General features: G+C 46.4%; 7 non-coding genes across 7 annotated transcripts; all 7 read right to left on the bottom strand.

Annotated features, from left to right (window-relative positions):
- Nucleotides 1-191: 191 nt before the first annotated feature.
- LOC130314650 (U2 spliceosomal RNA) lies at nt 192-382 on the bottom strand. Its single transcript, XR_008862295.1, has one exon. It is a non-coding gene; the product is annotated as a U2 spliceosomal RNA (small nuclear RNA).
- A 2,089-nt stretch (nt 383-2,471) lies between these two features.
- Nucleotides 2,472-2,662, bottom strand: LOC130314666 (U2 spliceosomal RNA). The gene has a single exon (XR_008862309.1). It is a non-coding gene; the product is annotated as a U2 spliceosomal RNA (small nuclear RNA).
- A 2,082-nt stretch (nt 2,663-4,744) lies between these two features.
- On the bottom strand, nt 4,745-4,935 carry LOC130314664 (U2 spliceosomal RNA). Its single transcript, XR_008862308.1, has one exon. It is a non-coding gene; the product is annotated as a U2 spliceosomal RNA (small nuclear RNA).
- Nucleotides 4,936-7,024: 2,089 nt separating this feature from the next.
- Nucleotides 7,025-7,215, bottom strand: LOC130314663 (U2 spliceosomal RNA). The gene has a single exon (XR_008862307.1). It is a non-coding gene; the product is annotated as a U2 spliceosomal RNA (small nuclear RNA).
- Nucleotides 7,216-9,298: 2,083 nt separating this feature from the next.
- LOC130314661 (U2 spliceosomal RNA) lies at nt 9,299-9,489 on the bottom strand. The gene has a single exon (XR_008862305.1). It is a non-coding gene; the product is annotated as a U2 spliceosomal RNA (small nuclear RNA).
- Nucleotides 9,490-11,592: 2,103 nt separating this feature from the next.
- Nucleotides 11,593-11,783, bottom strand: LOC130314660 (U2 spliceosomal RNA). Its single transcript, XR_008862304.1, has one exon. It is a non-coding gene; the product is annotated as a U2 spliceosomal RNA (small nuclear RNA).
- A 2,081-nt stretch (nt 11,784-13,864) lies between these two features.
- On the bottom strand, nt 13,865-14,055 carry LOC130314659 (U2 spliceosomal RNA). The gene has a single exon (XR_008862303.1). It is a non-coding gene; the product is annotated as a U2 spliceosomal RNA (small nuclear RNA).
- Between the last annotated feature and the right edge of the window lie 789 nt (nt 14,056-14,844).

The following is a 14,844-nucleotide window of genomic DNA, read 5'->3' as shown; positions in this document are numbered from 1 at the left end:
AGTCCTGTGCTTGGACGCTCCAACAGCGGCCAGACACAAGCAGAAGCAGCAGAAGCAGCAGCAGCACCACCTTTTGTTTTTTGGCTGCAGCAGCAGCAGCAGCAGCAGCAAGGCCCACAGGGCTGGCTAGCTGGCTAGCCAGCAAGCAGGTAGCAATGAAAGTAGGAATCTTTCTTTTTAACCCTGTAAGGGGGTGGTGCACTGTACCCGAAGATACTGCCATATCGGGTCAATGCATAGGGCGATGGAAGCAAGCTTCGAAATCGGCCCCCGTTCTCAAAAATCCATTTAATATATGGTCCCCAGATAGGGGACGTATCAGATATTAAACTGATAAGAACAGATACTACACTTGATCTTAGCCAAAAGGCCGAGAAGCGATAACCGTGAAAGGGGCGGGCCCAACAAGGTCCCCTTCATGGGCACTATCACTGCTTGCTGTCAGGGAGGCTGCCAGACAATTTTCCATGCACACTCTGGGCTGGGGGGCAGTCAACCACCAGTACACACAGCAGAACCTAAACCCATACCATTATTGCTAAGCAGCAAGACAGGGGCCCATTGCACTCCCACGGGGCCTTTTTAAATGCAATCCATAACCCGGATTTGCCAGGAACCCTTCTTACTCCTCCTACTTGCATGTGACACTGGGCTTAGGATCTGCATAGGAAACACACACACAAGCACACACCTACCTTTGTTGCCTGCAGATGCCTCCTTGGCTGTCCCCAAACGGTATCAAACCAACACCCACGGGAAGCTGTAAGCATAGAGGACATGCCTGCACCCCATTGGACTTACCTGTGTGGGTTAAATCCGGGTTATTTGACAACCTATGGCGGTGATGGTTCTGCTCAGGCAGAGCAGTGCTGATGCTCCTCATAAAGCTGTCGCTGCTGTGAAGGTTCTAGGTGACATCACAATCCCTATGGTTACATACACGACAAAGCTGGGTTGTTGTTGTTTACACTCTGCAAGGCCTGTGGAAGTGAGTGACATCATAGCACTGTAGTTCTGAGGGTTCTAGATGGATGCAACAATCTCCTGTTGCTTCTATGAAGGCCATAATAGACGACATCACCAAACAGCTCCATAGTCACATACACAGCAAAGGAGAGATGTTGTTTACACCTAGTGATGTCAGTGGTATTGAGTGACATCACAGCACAGTGCTAAGGCTCCTGGGCCTGGACACAGCAGCGGCTGCAATATCTCAACGGAGAATACGTTTATATATATGTGTGTGTGTGCGCGTATATATATATATATATATATATATATATATATATATATATATATTTCTCCGCCGAAATCACTTTTAAACCCATTTCCACCTTTTTTTCCCTTCTCTTCCTCTTACTTTTTTTTCACGTTTTTTTACGTTTTTCTCCTTTTCGCCTCTTTTCTGGGCGTATTATTCTTCTTTTTCTTCTTTTTTTTCGTCTAATGCATACCCCATCAGTGCAGCAATGCTTATTCAATACCGCCAGCAGATGGAGACACTGGGGGATAATTTTCTAAGGATTTATACTGATTTTTCCTGTCTGAATTTGTCGCACAGAAAGTTGCAGGCCAAATATGTGTGACATTTCTGCGACTTTAGCTTCTAGAGCATTTTTACAACATTATACATAGGTGCTGAATACATAAAAAGCGACTGTTCAGCGACAGACAAGTCGCATCGGCTGAAAGTAGGCCAGAATGTCAGTCCATGTTGGAGCAGGTTTAGATACAGTCTAAAGCATAGATCTCAAAGTCTGTGCACAGAATTTAGCAAGGGCCTCGCACCTTCTGATGCATCAGGTAGGTGCACTATAGCATAGCCTAACCCTCTGTACTTTGGTCTATATTGATGCGGGACATAGACAGCCAGCTGATGACCAATCCATTAGTGCAATGGATGGCTGGAAGCATTTGTCTTTGCCTTTGCAATACCACAGAAGCAATGCATGGTCAATGTACAGCAATGACACACCTGTGTGAACAGCCAGGAGACCCCCCCATGTTATGTTACATAGTTACATAGTTAGTACGGTCGAAAAAAGACATATGTCCATCAAGTTCAACCAGGGAATTAAGGGGTAGGGGTGTGGCGCGATATTGGGGAAGGGATGAGATTTTATATTTCTTCATAAGCATTAATCTTATTTTGTCAATTAGGAACATTCAGCACCCACCCGCTATCAAGGCAGCTGCCTATCATGTCATGCCCTACCTGCACAGGTGTGCTGGCTACTCAAATGATCCAATTAAGGAGGCCATTTAGTCAGCAGCAGCAGAAGTCCTGTGCCTGGACGCTCCAACAGCGGCCAGACACAAGCAGAAGCAGCAGAAGCAGCAGCAGCACCACCTTTTGTTTTTTGGCTGCAGCAGCAGCAGCAGCAGCAGCAAGGCCCACAGGGCTGGCTAGCTGGCTAGCCAGCAAGCAGGTAGCAATGAAAGTAGGAATCTTTCTTTTTAACCCTGTAAGGGGGTGGTGCACTGTACCCGAAGATACTGCCATATCGGGTCAATGCATAGGGCGACGGAAGCAAGCTTCGAAATCGGCCCCCGTTCTCAAAAATCCATTTAATATATGGTCCCCAGATAGGGGACGTATCAGATATTAAACTGATAAGAACAGATACTACACTTGATCTTAGCCAAAAGGCCGAGAAGCGATAACCGTGAAAGGGGCGGGCCCAACAAGGTCCCCTTCATGGGCACTATCACTGCTTGCTGTCAGGGAGGCTGCCAGACAATTTTCCATGCACACTCTGGGCTGGGGGGCAGTCAACCACCAGTACACACAGCAGAACCTAAACCCATACCATTATTGCTAAGCAGCAAGACAGGGGCCCTTTGCACTCCCACGGGGCCTTTTTAAATGCAATCCATAACCCGGATTTGCCAGGAACCCTTCTTACTCCTCCTACTTGCATGTGACACTGGGCTTAGGATCTGCATAGGAAACACACACACAAGCACACACCTACCTTTGTTGCCTGCAGATGCCTCCTTGGCTGTCCCCAAACGGTATCAAACCAACACCCACGGGAAGCTGTAAGCATAGAGGACATGCCTGCACCCCATTGGACTTACCTGTGTGGGTTAAATCCGGGTTATTTGACAACCTATGGCGGTGATGGTTCTGCTCAGGCAGAGCAGTGCTGATGCTCCTCATAAAGCTGTCGCTGCTGTGAAGGTTCTAGGTGACATCACAATCCCTATGGTTACATACACGACAAAGCTGGGTTGTTGTTGTTTACACTCTGCAAGGCCTGTGGAAGTGAGTGACATCATAGCACTGTAGTTCTGAGGGTTCTAGATGGATGCAACAATCTCCTGTTGCTTCTATGAAGGCCATAATAGACGACATCACCAAACAGCTCCATAGTCACATACACAGCAAAGGAGAGATGTTGTTTACACCTAGTGATGTCAGTGGTATTGAGTGACATCACAGCACAGTGCTAAGGCTCCTGGGCCTGGACACAGCAGCGGCTGCAATATCTCAACGGAGAATACGTTTATATATATGTGTGTGTGTGCGCGTATATATATATATATATATATATATATATATATATTTCTCCGCCGAAATCACTTTTAAACCCATTTCCACCTTTTTTTCCCTTCTCTTCCTCTTACTTTTTTTTCACGTTTTTTTACGTTTTTCTCCTTTTCGCCTCTTTTCTGGGCGTATTATTCTTCTTTTTCTTCTTTTTTTTCGTCTAATGCATACCCCATCAGTGCAGCAATGCTTATTCAATACCGCCAGCAGATGGAGACACTGGGGGATAATTTTCTAAGGATTTATACTGATTTTTCCTGTCTGAATTTGTCGCACAGAAAGTTGCAGGCCAAATATGTGTGACATTTCTGCGACTTTAGCTTCTAGAGCATTTTTACAACATTATACATAGGTGCTGAATACATAAAAAGCGACTGTTCAGCGACAGACAAGTCGCATCGGCTGAAAGTAGGCCAGAATGTCAGTCCATGTTGGAGCAGGTTTAGATACAGTCTAAAGCATAGATCTCAAAGTCTGTGCACAGAATTTAGCAAGGGCCTCGCACCTTCTGATGCATCAGGTAGGTGCACTATAGCATAGCCTAACCCTCTGTACTTTGGTCTATATTGATGCGGGACATAGACAGCCAGCTGATGACCAATCCATTAGTGCAATGGATGGCTGGAAGCATTTGTCTTTGCCTTTGCAATACCACAGAAGCAATGCATGGTCAATGTACAGCAATGACACACCTGTGTGAACAGCCAGGAGACCCCCCCATGTTATGTTACATAGTTACATAGTTAGTACGGTCGAAAAAAGACATATGTCCATCAAGTTCAACCAGGGAATTAAGGGGTAGGGGTGTGGCGCGATATTGGGGAAGGGATGAGATTTTATATTTCTTCATAAGCATTAATCTTATTTTGTCAATTAGGAACATTCAGCACCCACCCGCTATCAAGGCAGCTGCCTATCATGTCATGCCCTACCTGCACAGGTGTGCTGGCTACTCAAATGATCCAATTAAGGAGGCCATTTAGTCAGCAGCAGCAGAAGTCCTGTGCCTGGACGCTCCAACAGCGGCCAGACACAAGCAGAAGCAGCAGAAGCAGCAGCAGCACCACCTTTTGTTTTTTGGCTGCAGCAGCAGCAGCAGCAGCAGCAGCAAGGCCCACAGGGCTGGCTAGCTGGCTAGCCAGCAAGCAGGTAGCAATGAAAGTAGGAATCTTTCTTTTTAACCCTGTAAGGGGGTGGTGCACTGTACCCGAAGATACTGCCATATCGGGTCAATGCATAGGGCGACGGAAGCAAGCTTCGAAATCGGCCCCCGTTCTCAAAAATCCATTTAATATATGGTCCCCAGATAGGGGACGTATCAGATATTAAACTGATAAGAACAGATACTACACTTGATCTTAGCCAAAAGGCCGAGAAGCGATAACCGTGAAAGGGGCGGGCCCAACAAGGTCCCCTTCATGGGCACTATCACTGCTTGCTGTCAGGGAGGCTGCCAGACAATTTTCCATGCACACTCTGGGCTGGGGGGCAGTCAACCACCAGTACACACAGCAGAACCTAAACCCATACCATTATTGCTAAGCAGCAAGACAGGGGCCCATTGCACTCCCACGGGGCCTTTTTAAATGCAATCCATAACCCGGATTTGCCAGGAACCCTTCTTACTCCTCCTACTTGCATGTGACACTGGGCTTAGGATCTGCATAGGAAACACACACACAAGCACACACCTACCTTTGTTGCCTGCAGATGCCTCCTTGGCTGTCCCCAAACGGTATCAAACCAACACCCACGGGAAGCTGTAAGCATAGAGGACATGCCTGCACCCCATTGGACTTACCTGTGTGGGTTAAATCCGGGTTATTTGACAACCTATGGCGGTGATGGTTCTGCTCAGGCAGAGCAGTGCTGATGCTCCTCATAAAGCTGTCGCTGCTGTGAAGGTTCTAGGTGACATCACAATCCCTATGGTTACATACACGACAAAGCTGGGTTGTTGTTGTTTACACTCTGCAAGGCCTGTGGAAGTGAGTGACATCATAGCACTGTAGTTCTGAGGGTTCTAGATGGATGCAACAATCTCCTGTTGCTTCTATGAAGGCCATAATAGACGACATCACCAAACAGCTCCATAGTCACATACACAGCAAAGGAGAGATGTTGTTTACACCTAGTGATGTCAGTGGTATTGAGTGACATCACAGCACAGTGCTAAGGCTCCTGGGCCTGGACACAGCAGCGGCTGCAATATCTCAACGGAGAATACGTTTATATATATGTGTGTGTGTGCGCGTATATATATATATATATATATATATATATATATATATATATATATTTCTCCGCCGAAATCACTTTTAAACCCATTTCCACCTTTTTTTCCCTTCTCTTCCTCTTACTTTTTTTTCACGTTTTTTTACGTTTTTCTCCTTTTCGCCTCTTTTCTGGGCGTATTATTCTTCTTTTTCTTCTTTTTTTTCGTCTAATGCATACCCCATCAGTGCAGCAATGCTTATTCAATACCGCCAGCAGATGGAGACACTGGGGGATAATTTTCTAAGGATTTATACTGATTTTTCCTGTCTGAATTTGTCGCACAGAAAGTTGCAGGCCAAATATGTGTGACATTTCTGCGACTTTAGCTTCTAGAGCATTTTTACAACATTATACATAGGTGCTGAATACATAAAAAGCGACTGTTCAGCGACAGACAAGTCGCATCGGCTGAAAGTAGGCCAGAATGTCAGTCCATGTTGGAGCAGGTTTAGATACAGTCTAAAGCATAGATCTCAAAGTCTGTGCACAGAATTTAGCAAGGGCCTCGCACCTTCTGATGCATCAGGTAGGTGCACTATAGCATAGCCTAACCCTCTGTACTTTGGTCTATATTGATGCGGGACATAGACAGCCAGCTGATGACCAATCCATTAGTGCAATGGATGGCTGGAAGCATTTGTCTTTGCCTTTGCAATACCACAGAAGCAATGCATGGTCAATGTACAGCAATGACACACCTGTGTGAACAGCCAGGAGACCCCCCCATGTTATGTTACATAGTTACATAGTTAGTACGGTCGAAAAAAGACATATGTCCATCAAGTTCAACCAGGGAATTAAGGGGTAGGGGTGTGGCGCGATATTGGGGAAGGGATGAGATTTTATATTTCTTCATAAGCATTAATCTTATTTTGTCAATTAGGAACATTCAGCACCCACCCGCTATCAAGGCAGCTGCCTATCATGTCATGCCCTACCTGCACAGGTGTGCTGGCTACTCAAATGATCCAATTAAGGAGGCCATTTAGTCAGCAGCAGCAGAAGTCCTGTGCCTGGACGCTCCAACAGCGGCCAGACACAAGCAGAAGCAGCAGAAGCAGCAGCAGCACCACCTTTTGTTTTTTGGCTGCAGCAGCAGCAGCAGCAGCAGCAAGGCCCACAGGGCTGGCTAGCTGGCTAGCCAGCAAGCAGGTAGCAATGAAAGTAGGAATCTTTCTTTTTAACCCTGTAAGGGGGTGGTGCACTGTACCCGAAGATACTGCCATATCGGGTCAATGCATAGGGCGACGGAAGCAAGCTTCGAAATCGGCCCCCGTTCTCAAAAATCCATTTAATATATGGTCCCCAGATAGGGGACGTATCAGATATTAAACTGATAAGAACAGATACTACACTTGATCTTAGCCAAAAGGCCGAGAAGCGATAACCGTGAAAGGGGCGGGCCCAACAAGGTCCCCTTCATGGGCACTATCACTGCTTGCTGTCAGGGAGGCTGCCAGACAATTTTCCATGCACACTCTGGGCTGGGGGGCAGTCAACCACCAGTACACACAGCAGAACCTAAACCCATACCATTATTGCTAAGCAGCAAGACAGGGGCCCATTGCACTCCCACGGGGCCTTTTTAAATGCAATCCATAACCCGGATTTGCCAGGAACCCTTCTTACTCCTCCTACTTGCATGTGACACTGGGCTTAGGATCTGCATAGGAAACACACACACAAGCACACACCTACCTTTGTTGCCTGCAGATGCCTCCTTGGCTGTCCCCAAACGGTATCAAACCAACACCCACGGGAAGCTGTAAGCATAGAGGACATGCCTGCACCCCATTGGACTTACCTGTGTGGGTTAAATCCGGGTTATTTGACAACCTATGGCGGTGATGGTTCTGCTCAGGCAGAGCAGTGCTGATGCTCCTCATAAAGCTGTCGCTGCTGTGAAGGTTCTAGGTGACATCACAATCCCTATGGTTACATACACGACAAAGCTGGGTTGTTGTTGTTTACACTCTGCAAGGCCTGTGGAAGTGAGTGACATCATAGCACTGTAGTTCTGAGGGTTCTAGATGGATGCAACAATCTCCTGTTGCTTCTATGAAGGCCATAATAGACGACATCACCAAACAGCTCCATAGTCACATACACAGCAAAGGAGAGATGTTGTTTACACCTAGTGATGTCAGTGGTATTGAGTGACATCACAGCACAGTGCTAAGGCTCCTGGGCCTGGACACAGCAGCGGCTGCAATATCTCAACGGAGAATACGTTTATATATATGTGTGTGTGTGCGCGTATATATATATATATATATATATATATATATATATATATTTCTCCGCCGAAATCACTTTTAAACCCATTTCCACCTTTTTTTCCCTTCTCTTCCTCTTACTTTTTTTTCACGTTTTTTTACGTTTTTCTCCTTTTCGCCTCTTTTCTGGGCGTATTATTCTTCTTTTTCTTCTTTTTTTTCGTCTAATGCATACCCCATCAGTGCAGCAATGCTTATTCAATACCGCCAGCAGATGGAGACACTGGGGGATAATTTTCTAAGGATTTATACTGATTTTTCCTGTCTGAATTTGTCGCACAGAAAGTTGCAGGCCAAATATGTGTGACATTTCTGCGACTTTAGCTTCTAGAGCATTTTTACAACATTATACATAGGTGCTGAATACATAAAAAGCGACTGTTCAGCGACAGACAAGTCGCATCGGCTGAAAGTAGGCCAGAATGTCAGTCCATGTTGGAGCAGGTTTAGATACAGTCTAAAGCATAGATCTCAAAGTCTGTGCACAGAATTTAGCAAGGGCCTCGCACCTTCTGATGCATCAGGTAGGTGCACTATAGCATAGCCTAACCCTCTGTACTTTGGTCTATATTGATGCGGGACATAGACAGCCAGCTGATGACCAATCCATTAGTGCAATGGATGGCTGGAAGCATTTGTCTTTGCCTTTGCAATACCACAGAAGCAATGCATGGTCAATGTACAGCAATGACACACCTGTGTGAACAGCCAGGAGACCCCCCCATGTTATGTTACATAGTTACATAGTTAGTACGGTCGAAAAAAGACATATGTCCATCAAGTTCAACCAGGGAATTAAGGGGTAGGGGTGTGGCGCGATATTGGGGAAGGGATGAGATTTTATATTTCTTCATAAGCATTAATCTTATTTTGTCAATTAGGAACATTCAGCACCCACCCGCTATCAAGGCAGCTGCCTATCATGTCATGCCCTACCTGCACAGGTGTGCTGGCTACTCAAATGATCCAATTAAGGAGGCCATTTAGTCAGCAGCAGCAGAAGTCCTGTGCCTGGACGCTCCAACAGCGGCCAGACACAAGCAGAAGCAGCAGAAGCAGCAGCAGCACCACCTTTTGTTTTTTGGCTGCAGCAGCAGCAGCAGCAGCAGCAAGGCCCACAGGGCTGGCTAGCTGGCTAGCCAGCAAGCAGGTAGCAATGAAAGTAGGAATCTTTCTTTTTAACCCTGTAAGGGGGTGGTGCACTGTACCCGAAGATACTGCCATATCGGGTCAATGCATAGGGCGACGGAAGCAAGCTTCGAAATCGGCCCCCGTTCTCAAAAATCCATTTAATATATGGTCCCCAGATAGGGGACGTATCAGATATTAAACTGATAAGAACAGATACTACACTTGATCTTAGCCAAAAGGCCGAGAAGCGATAACCGTGAAAGGGGCGGGCCCAACAAGGTCCCCTTCATGGGCACTATGACTGCTTGCTGTCAGGGAGGCTGCCAGACAATTTTCCATGCACACTCTGGGCTGGGGGGCAGTCAACCACCAGTACACACAGCAGAACCTAAACCCATACCATTATTGCTAAGCAGCAAGACAGGGGCCCATTGCACTCCCACGGGGCCTTTTTAAATGCAATCCATAACCCGGATTTGCCAGGAACCCTTCTTACTCCTCCTACTTGCATGTGACACTGGGCTTAGGATCTGCATAGGAAACACACACACAAGCACACACCTACCTTTGTTGCCTGCAGATGCCTCCTTGGCTGTCCCCAAACGGTATCAAACCAACACCCACGGGAAGCTGTAAGCATAGAGGACATGCCTGCACCCCATTGGACTTACCTGTGTGGGTTAAATCCGGGTTATTTGACAACCTATGGCGGTGATGGTTCTGCTCAGGCAGAGCAGTGCTGATGCTCCTCATAAAGCTGTCGCTGCTGTGAAGGTTCTAGGTGACATCACAATCCCTATGGTTACATACACGACAAAGCTGGGTTGTTGTTGTTTACACTCTGCAAGGCCTGTGGAAGTGAGTGACATCATAGCACTGTAGTTCTGAGGGTTCTAGATGGATGCAACAATCTCCTGTTGCTTCTATGAAGGCCATAATAGACGACATCACCAAACAGCTCCATAGTCACATACACAGCAAAGGAGAGATGTTGTTTACACCTAGTGATGTCAGTGGTATTGAGTGACATCACAGCACAGTGCTAAGGCTCCTGGGCCTGGACACAGCAGCGGCTGCAATATCTCAACGGAGAATACGTTTATATATATGTGTGTGTGTGCGCGTATATATATATATATATATATATATATATATATATATATATATATATATATATATATATTTCTCCGCCGAAATCACTTTTAAACCCATTTCCACCTTTTTTTCCCTTCTCTTCCTCTTACTTTTTTTTCACGTTTTTTTACGTTTTTCTCCTTTTCGCCTCTTTTCTGGGCGTATTATTCTTCTTTTTCTTCTTTTTTTTCGTCTAATGCATACCCCATCAGTGCAGCAATGCTTATTCAATACCGCCAGCAGATGGAGACACTGGGGGATAATTTTCTAAGGATTTATACTGATTTTTCCTGTCTGAATTTGTCGCACAGAAAGTTGCAGGCCAAATATGTGTGACATTTCTGCGACTTTAGCTTCTAGAGCATTTTTACAACATTATACATAGGTGCTGAATACATAAAAAGCGACTGTTCAGCGACAGACAAGTCGCATCGGCTGAAAGTAGGCCAGAATGTCAGTCCATGTTGGAGCAGGTTTAGATACAGTCTAAAGCATAGATCTCAAAGTCTGTGCACAGAATTTAGCAAGGGCCTCGCACCTTCTGATGCATCAGGTAGGTGCACTATAGCATAGCCTAACCCTCTGTACTTTGGTCTATATTGATGCGGGACATAGACAGCCAGCTGATGACCAATCCATTAGTGCAATGGATGGCTGGAAGCATTTGTCTTTGCCTTTGCAATACCACAGAAGCAATGCATGGTCAATGTACAGCAATGACACACCTGTGTGAACAGCCAGGAGACCCCCCCATGTTATGTTACATAGTTACATAGTTAGTACGGTCGAAAAAAGACATATGTCCATCAAGTTCAACCAGGGAATTAAGGGGTAGGGGTGTGGCGCGATATTGGGGAAGGGATGAGATTTTATATTTCTTCATAAGCATTAATCTTATTTTGTCAATTAGGAACATTCAGCACCCACCCGCTATCAAGGCAGCTGCCTATCATGTCATGCCCTACCTGCACAGGTGTGCTGGCTACTCAAATGATCCAATTAAGGAGGCCATTTAGTCAGCAGCAGCAGAAGTCCTGTGCCTGGACGCTCCAACAGCGGCCAGACACAAGCAGAAGCAGCAGAAGCAGCAGCAGCACCACCTTTTGTTTTTTGGCTGCAGCAGCAGCAGCAGCAGCAGCAAGGCCCACAGGGCTGGCTAGCTGGCTAGCCAGCAAGCAGGTAGCAATGAAAGTAGGAATCTTTCTTTTTAACCCTGTAAGGGGGTGGTGCACTGTACCCGAAGATACTGCCATATCGGGTCAATGCATAGGGCGACGGAAGCAAGCTTCGAAATCGGCCCCCGTTCTCAAAAATCCATTTAATATATGGTCCCCAGATAGGGGACGTATCAGATATTAAACTGATAAGAACAGATACTACACTTGATCTTAGCCAAAAGGCCGAGAAGCGATAACCGTGAAAGGGGCGGGCCCAACAAGGTCCCCTTCATGGGCACTATCACTGCTTGCTGTCAGGGAGGCTGCCAGACAATTTTCCATGCACACTCTGGGCTGGGGGGCAGTCAACCACCAGTACACACAGCAGAACCTAAACCCATACCATTATTGCTAAGCAGCAAGACAGGGGCCCATTGCACTCCCACGGGGCCTTTTTAAATGCAATCCATAACCCGGATTTGCCAGGAACCCTTCTTACTCCTCCTACTTGCATGTGACACTGGGCTTAGGATCTGCATAGGAAACACACACACAAGCACACACCTACCTTTGTTGCCTGCAGATGCCTCCTTGGCTGTCCCCAAACGGTATCAAACCAACACCCACGGGAAGCTGTAAGCATAGAGGACATGCCTGCACCCCATTGGACTTACCTGTGTGGGTTAAATCCGGGTTATTTGACAACCTATGGCGGTGATGGTTCTGCTCAGGCAGAGCAGTGCTGATGCTCCTCATAAAGCTGTCGCTGCTGTGAAGGTTCTAGGTGACATCACAATCCCTATGGTTACATACACGACAAAGCTGGGTTGTTGTTGTTTACACTCTGCAAGGCCTGTGGAAGTGAGTGACATCATAGCACTGTAGTTCTGAGGGTTCTAGATGAATGCAACAATCTCCTGTTGCTTCTATGAAGGCCATAATAGACGACATCACCAAACAGCTCCATAGTCACATACACAGCAAAGGAGAGATGTTGTTTACACCTAGTGATGTCAGTGGTATTGAGTGACATCACAGCACAGTGCTAAGGCTCCTGGGCCTGGACACAGCAGCGGCTGCAATATCTCAACGGAGAATACGTTTATATATATGTGTGTGTGCGCGTATATATATATATATATATATATATATATATATATATATTTCTCCGCCGAAATCACTTTTAAACCCATTTCCACCTTTTTTTCCCTTCTCTTCCTCTTACTTTTTTTTCACGTTTTTTTACGTTTTTCTCCTTTTCGCCTCTTTTCTGGGCGTATTATTCTTCTTTTTCTTCTTTTTTTTCGTCTAATGCATACCCCATCAGTGCAGCAATGCTTATTCAATACCGCCAGCAGATGGAGACACTGGGGGATAATTTTCTAAGGATTTATACTGATTTTTCCTGTCTGAATTTGTCGCACAGAAAGTTGCAGGCCAAATATGTGTGACATTTCTGCGACTTTAGCTTCTAGAGCATTTTTACAACATTATACATAGGTGCTGAATACATAAAAAGCGACTGTTCAGCGACAGACAAGTCGCATCGGCTGAAAGTAGGCCAGAATGTCAGTCCATGTTGGAGCAGGTTTAGATACAGTCTAAAGCATAGATCTCAAAGTCTGTGCACAGAATTTAGCAAGGGCCTCGCACCTTCTGATGCATCAGGTAGGTGCACTATAGCATAGCCTAACCCTCTGTACTTTGGTCTATATTGATGCGGGACATAGACAGCCAGCTGATGACCAATCCATTAGTGCAATGGATGGCTGGAAGCATTTGTCTTTGCCTTTGCAATACCACAGAAGCAATGCATGGTCAATGTACAGCAATGACACACCTGTGTGAACAGCCAGGAGACCCCCCCATGTTATGTTACATAGTTACATAGTTAGTACGGTCGAAAAAAGACATATGTCCATCAAGTTCAACCAGGGAATTAAGGGGTAGGGGTGTGGCGCGATATTGGGGAAGGGATGAGATTTTATATTTCTTCATAAGCATTAATCTTATTTTGTCAATTAGGAACATTCAGCACCCACCCGCTATCAAGGCAGCTGCCTATCATGTCATGCCCTACCTGCACAGGTGTGCTGGCTACTCAAATGATCCAATTAAGGAGGCCATTTAGTCAGCAGCAGCAGAAGTCCTGTGCCTGGACGCTCCAACAGCGGCCAGACACAAGCAGAAGCAGCAGAAGCAGCAGCAGCACCACCTTTTGTTTTTTGGCTGCAGCAGCAGCAGCAGCAGCAGCAAGGCCCACAGGGCTGGCTAGCTGGCTAGCCAGCAAGCAGGTAGCAATGAAAGTAGGAATCTTTCTTTTTAACCCTGTAAGGGGGTGGTGCACTGTACCCGAAGATACTGCCATATCGGGTCAATGCATAGGGCGACGGAAGCAAGCTTCGAAATCGGCCCCCGTTCTCAAAAATCCATTTAATATATGGTCCCCAGATAGGGGACGTATCAGATATTAAACTGATAAGAACAGATACTACACTTGATCTTAGCCAAAAGGCCGAGAAGCGATAACCGTGAAAGGGGCGGGCCCAACAAGGTCCCCTTCATGGGCACTATCACTGCTTGCTGTCAGGGAGGCTGCCAGACAATTTTCCATGCACACTCTGGGCTGGGGGGCAGTCAACCACCAGTACACACAGCAGAACCTAAACCCATACCATTATTGCTAAGCAGCAAGACAGGGGCCCATTGCACTCCCACGGGGCCTTTTTAAATGCAATCCATAACCCGGATTTGCCAGGAACCCTTCTTACTCCTCCTACTTGCATGTGACACTGGGCTTAGGATCTGCATAGGAAACACACACACAAGCACACACCTACCTTTGTTGCCTGCAGATGCCTCCTTGGCTGTCCCCAAACGGTATCAAACCAACACCCACGGGAAGCTGTAAGCATAGAGGACATGCCTGCACCCCATTGGACTTACCTGTGTGGGTTAAATCCGGGTTATTTGACAACCTATGGCGGTGATGGTTCTGCTCAGGCAGAGCAGTGCTGATGCTCCTCATAAAGCTGTCGCTGCTGTGAAGGTTCTAGGTGACATCACAATCCCTATGGTTACATACACGACAAAGCTGGGTTGTTGTTGTTTACACTCTGCAAGGCCTGTGGAAGTGAGTGACATCATAGCACTGTAGTTCTGAGGGTTCTAGATGGATGCAACAATCTCCTGTTGCTTCTATGAAGGCCATAATAGACGACATCACCAAACAGCTCCATAGTCACATACACAGCAAAGGAGAGATGTTGTTTACACCTAGTGATGTCAGTGGTATTGAGTGACATCACAGCACAGT

Source organism: Hyla sarda, unplaced genomic scaffold (assembly GCF_029499605.1).
Source record: "Hyla sarda isolate aHylSar1 unplaced genomic scaffold, aHylSar1.hap1 scaffold_1840, whole genome shotgun sequence".
In the NCBI taxonomy this organism is placed as follows: domain Eukaryota; kingdom Metazoa; phylum Chordata; class Amphibia; order Anura; family Hylidae; genus Hyla; species Hyla sarda.
Note: the sequence above shows the minus strand (reverse complement) of the source record. Positions and strands in the feature narration are given on the sequence as shown.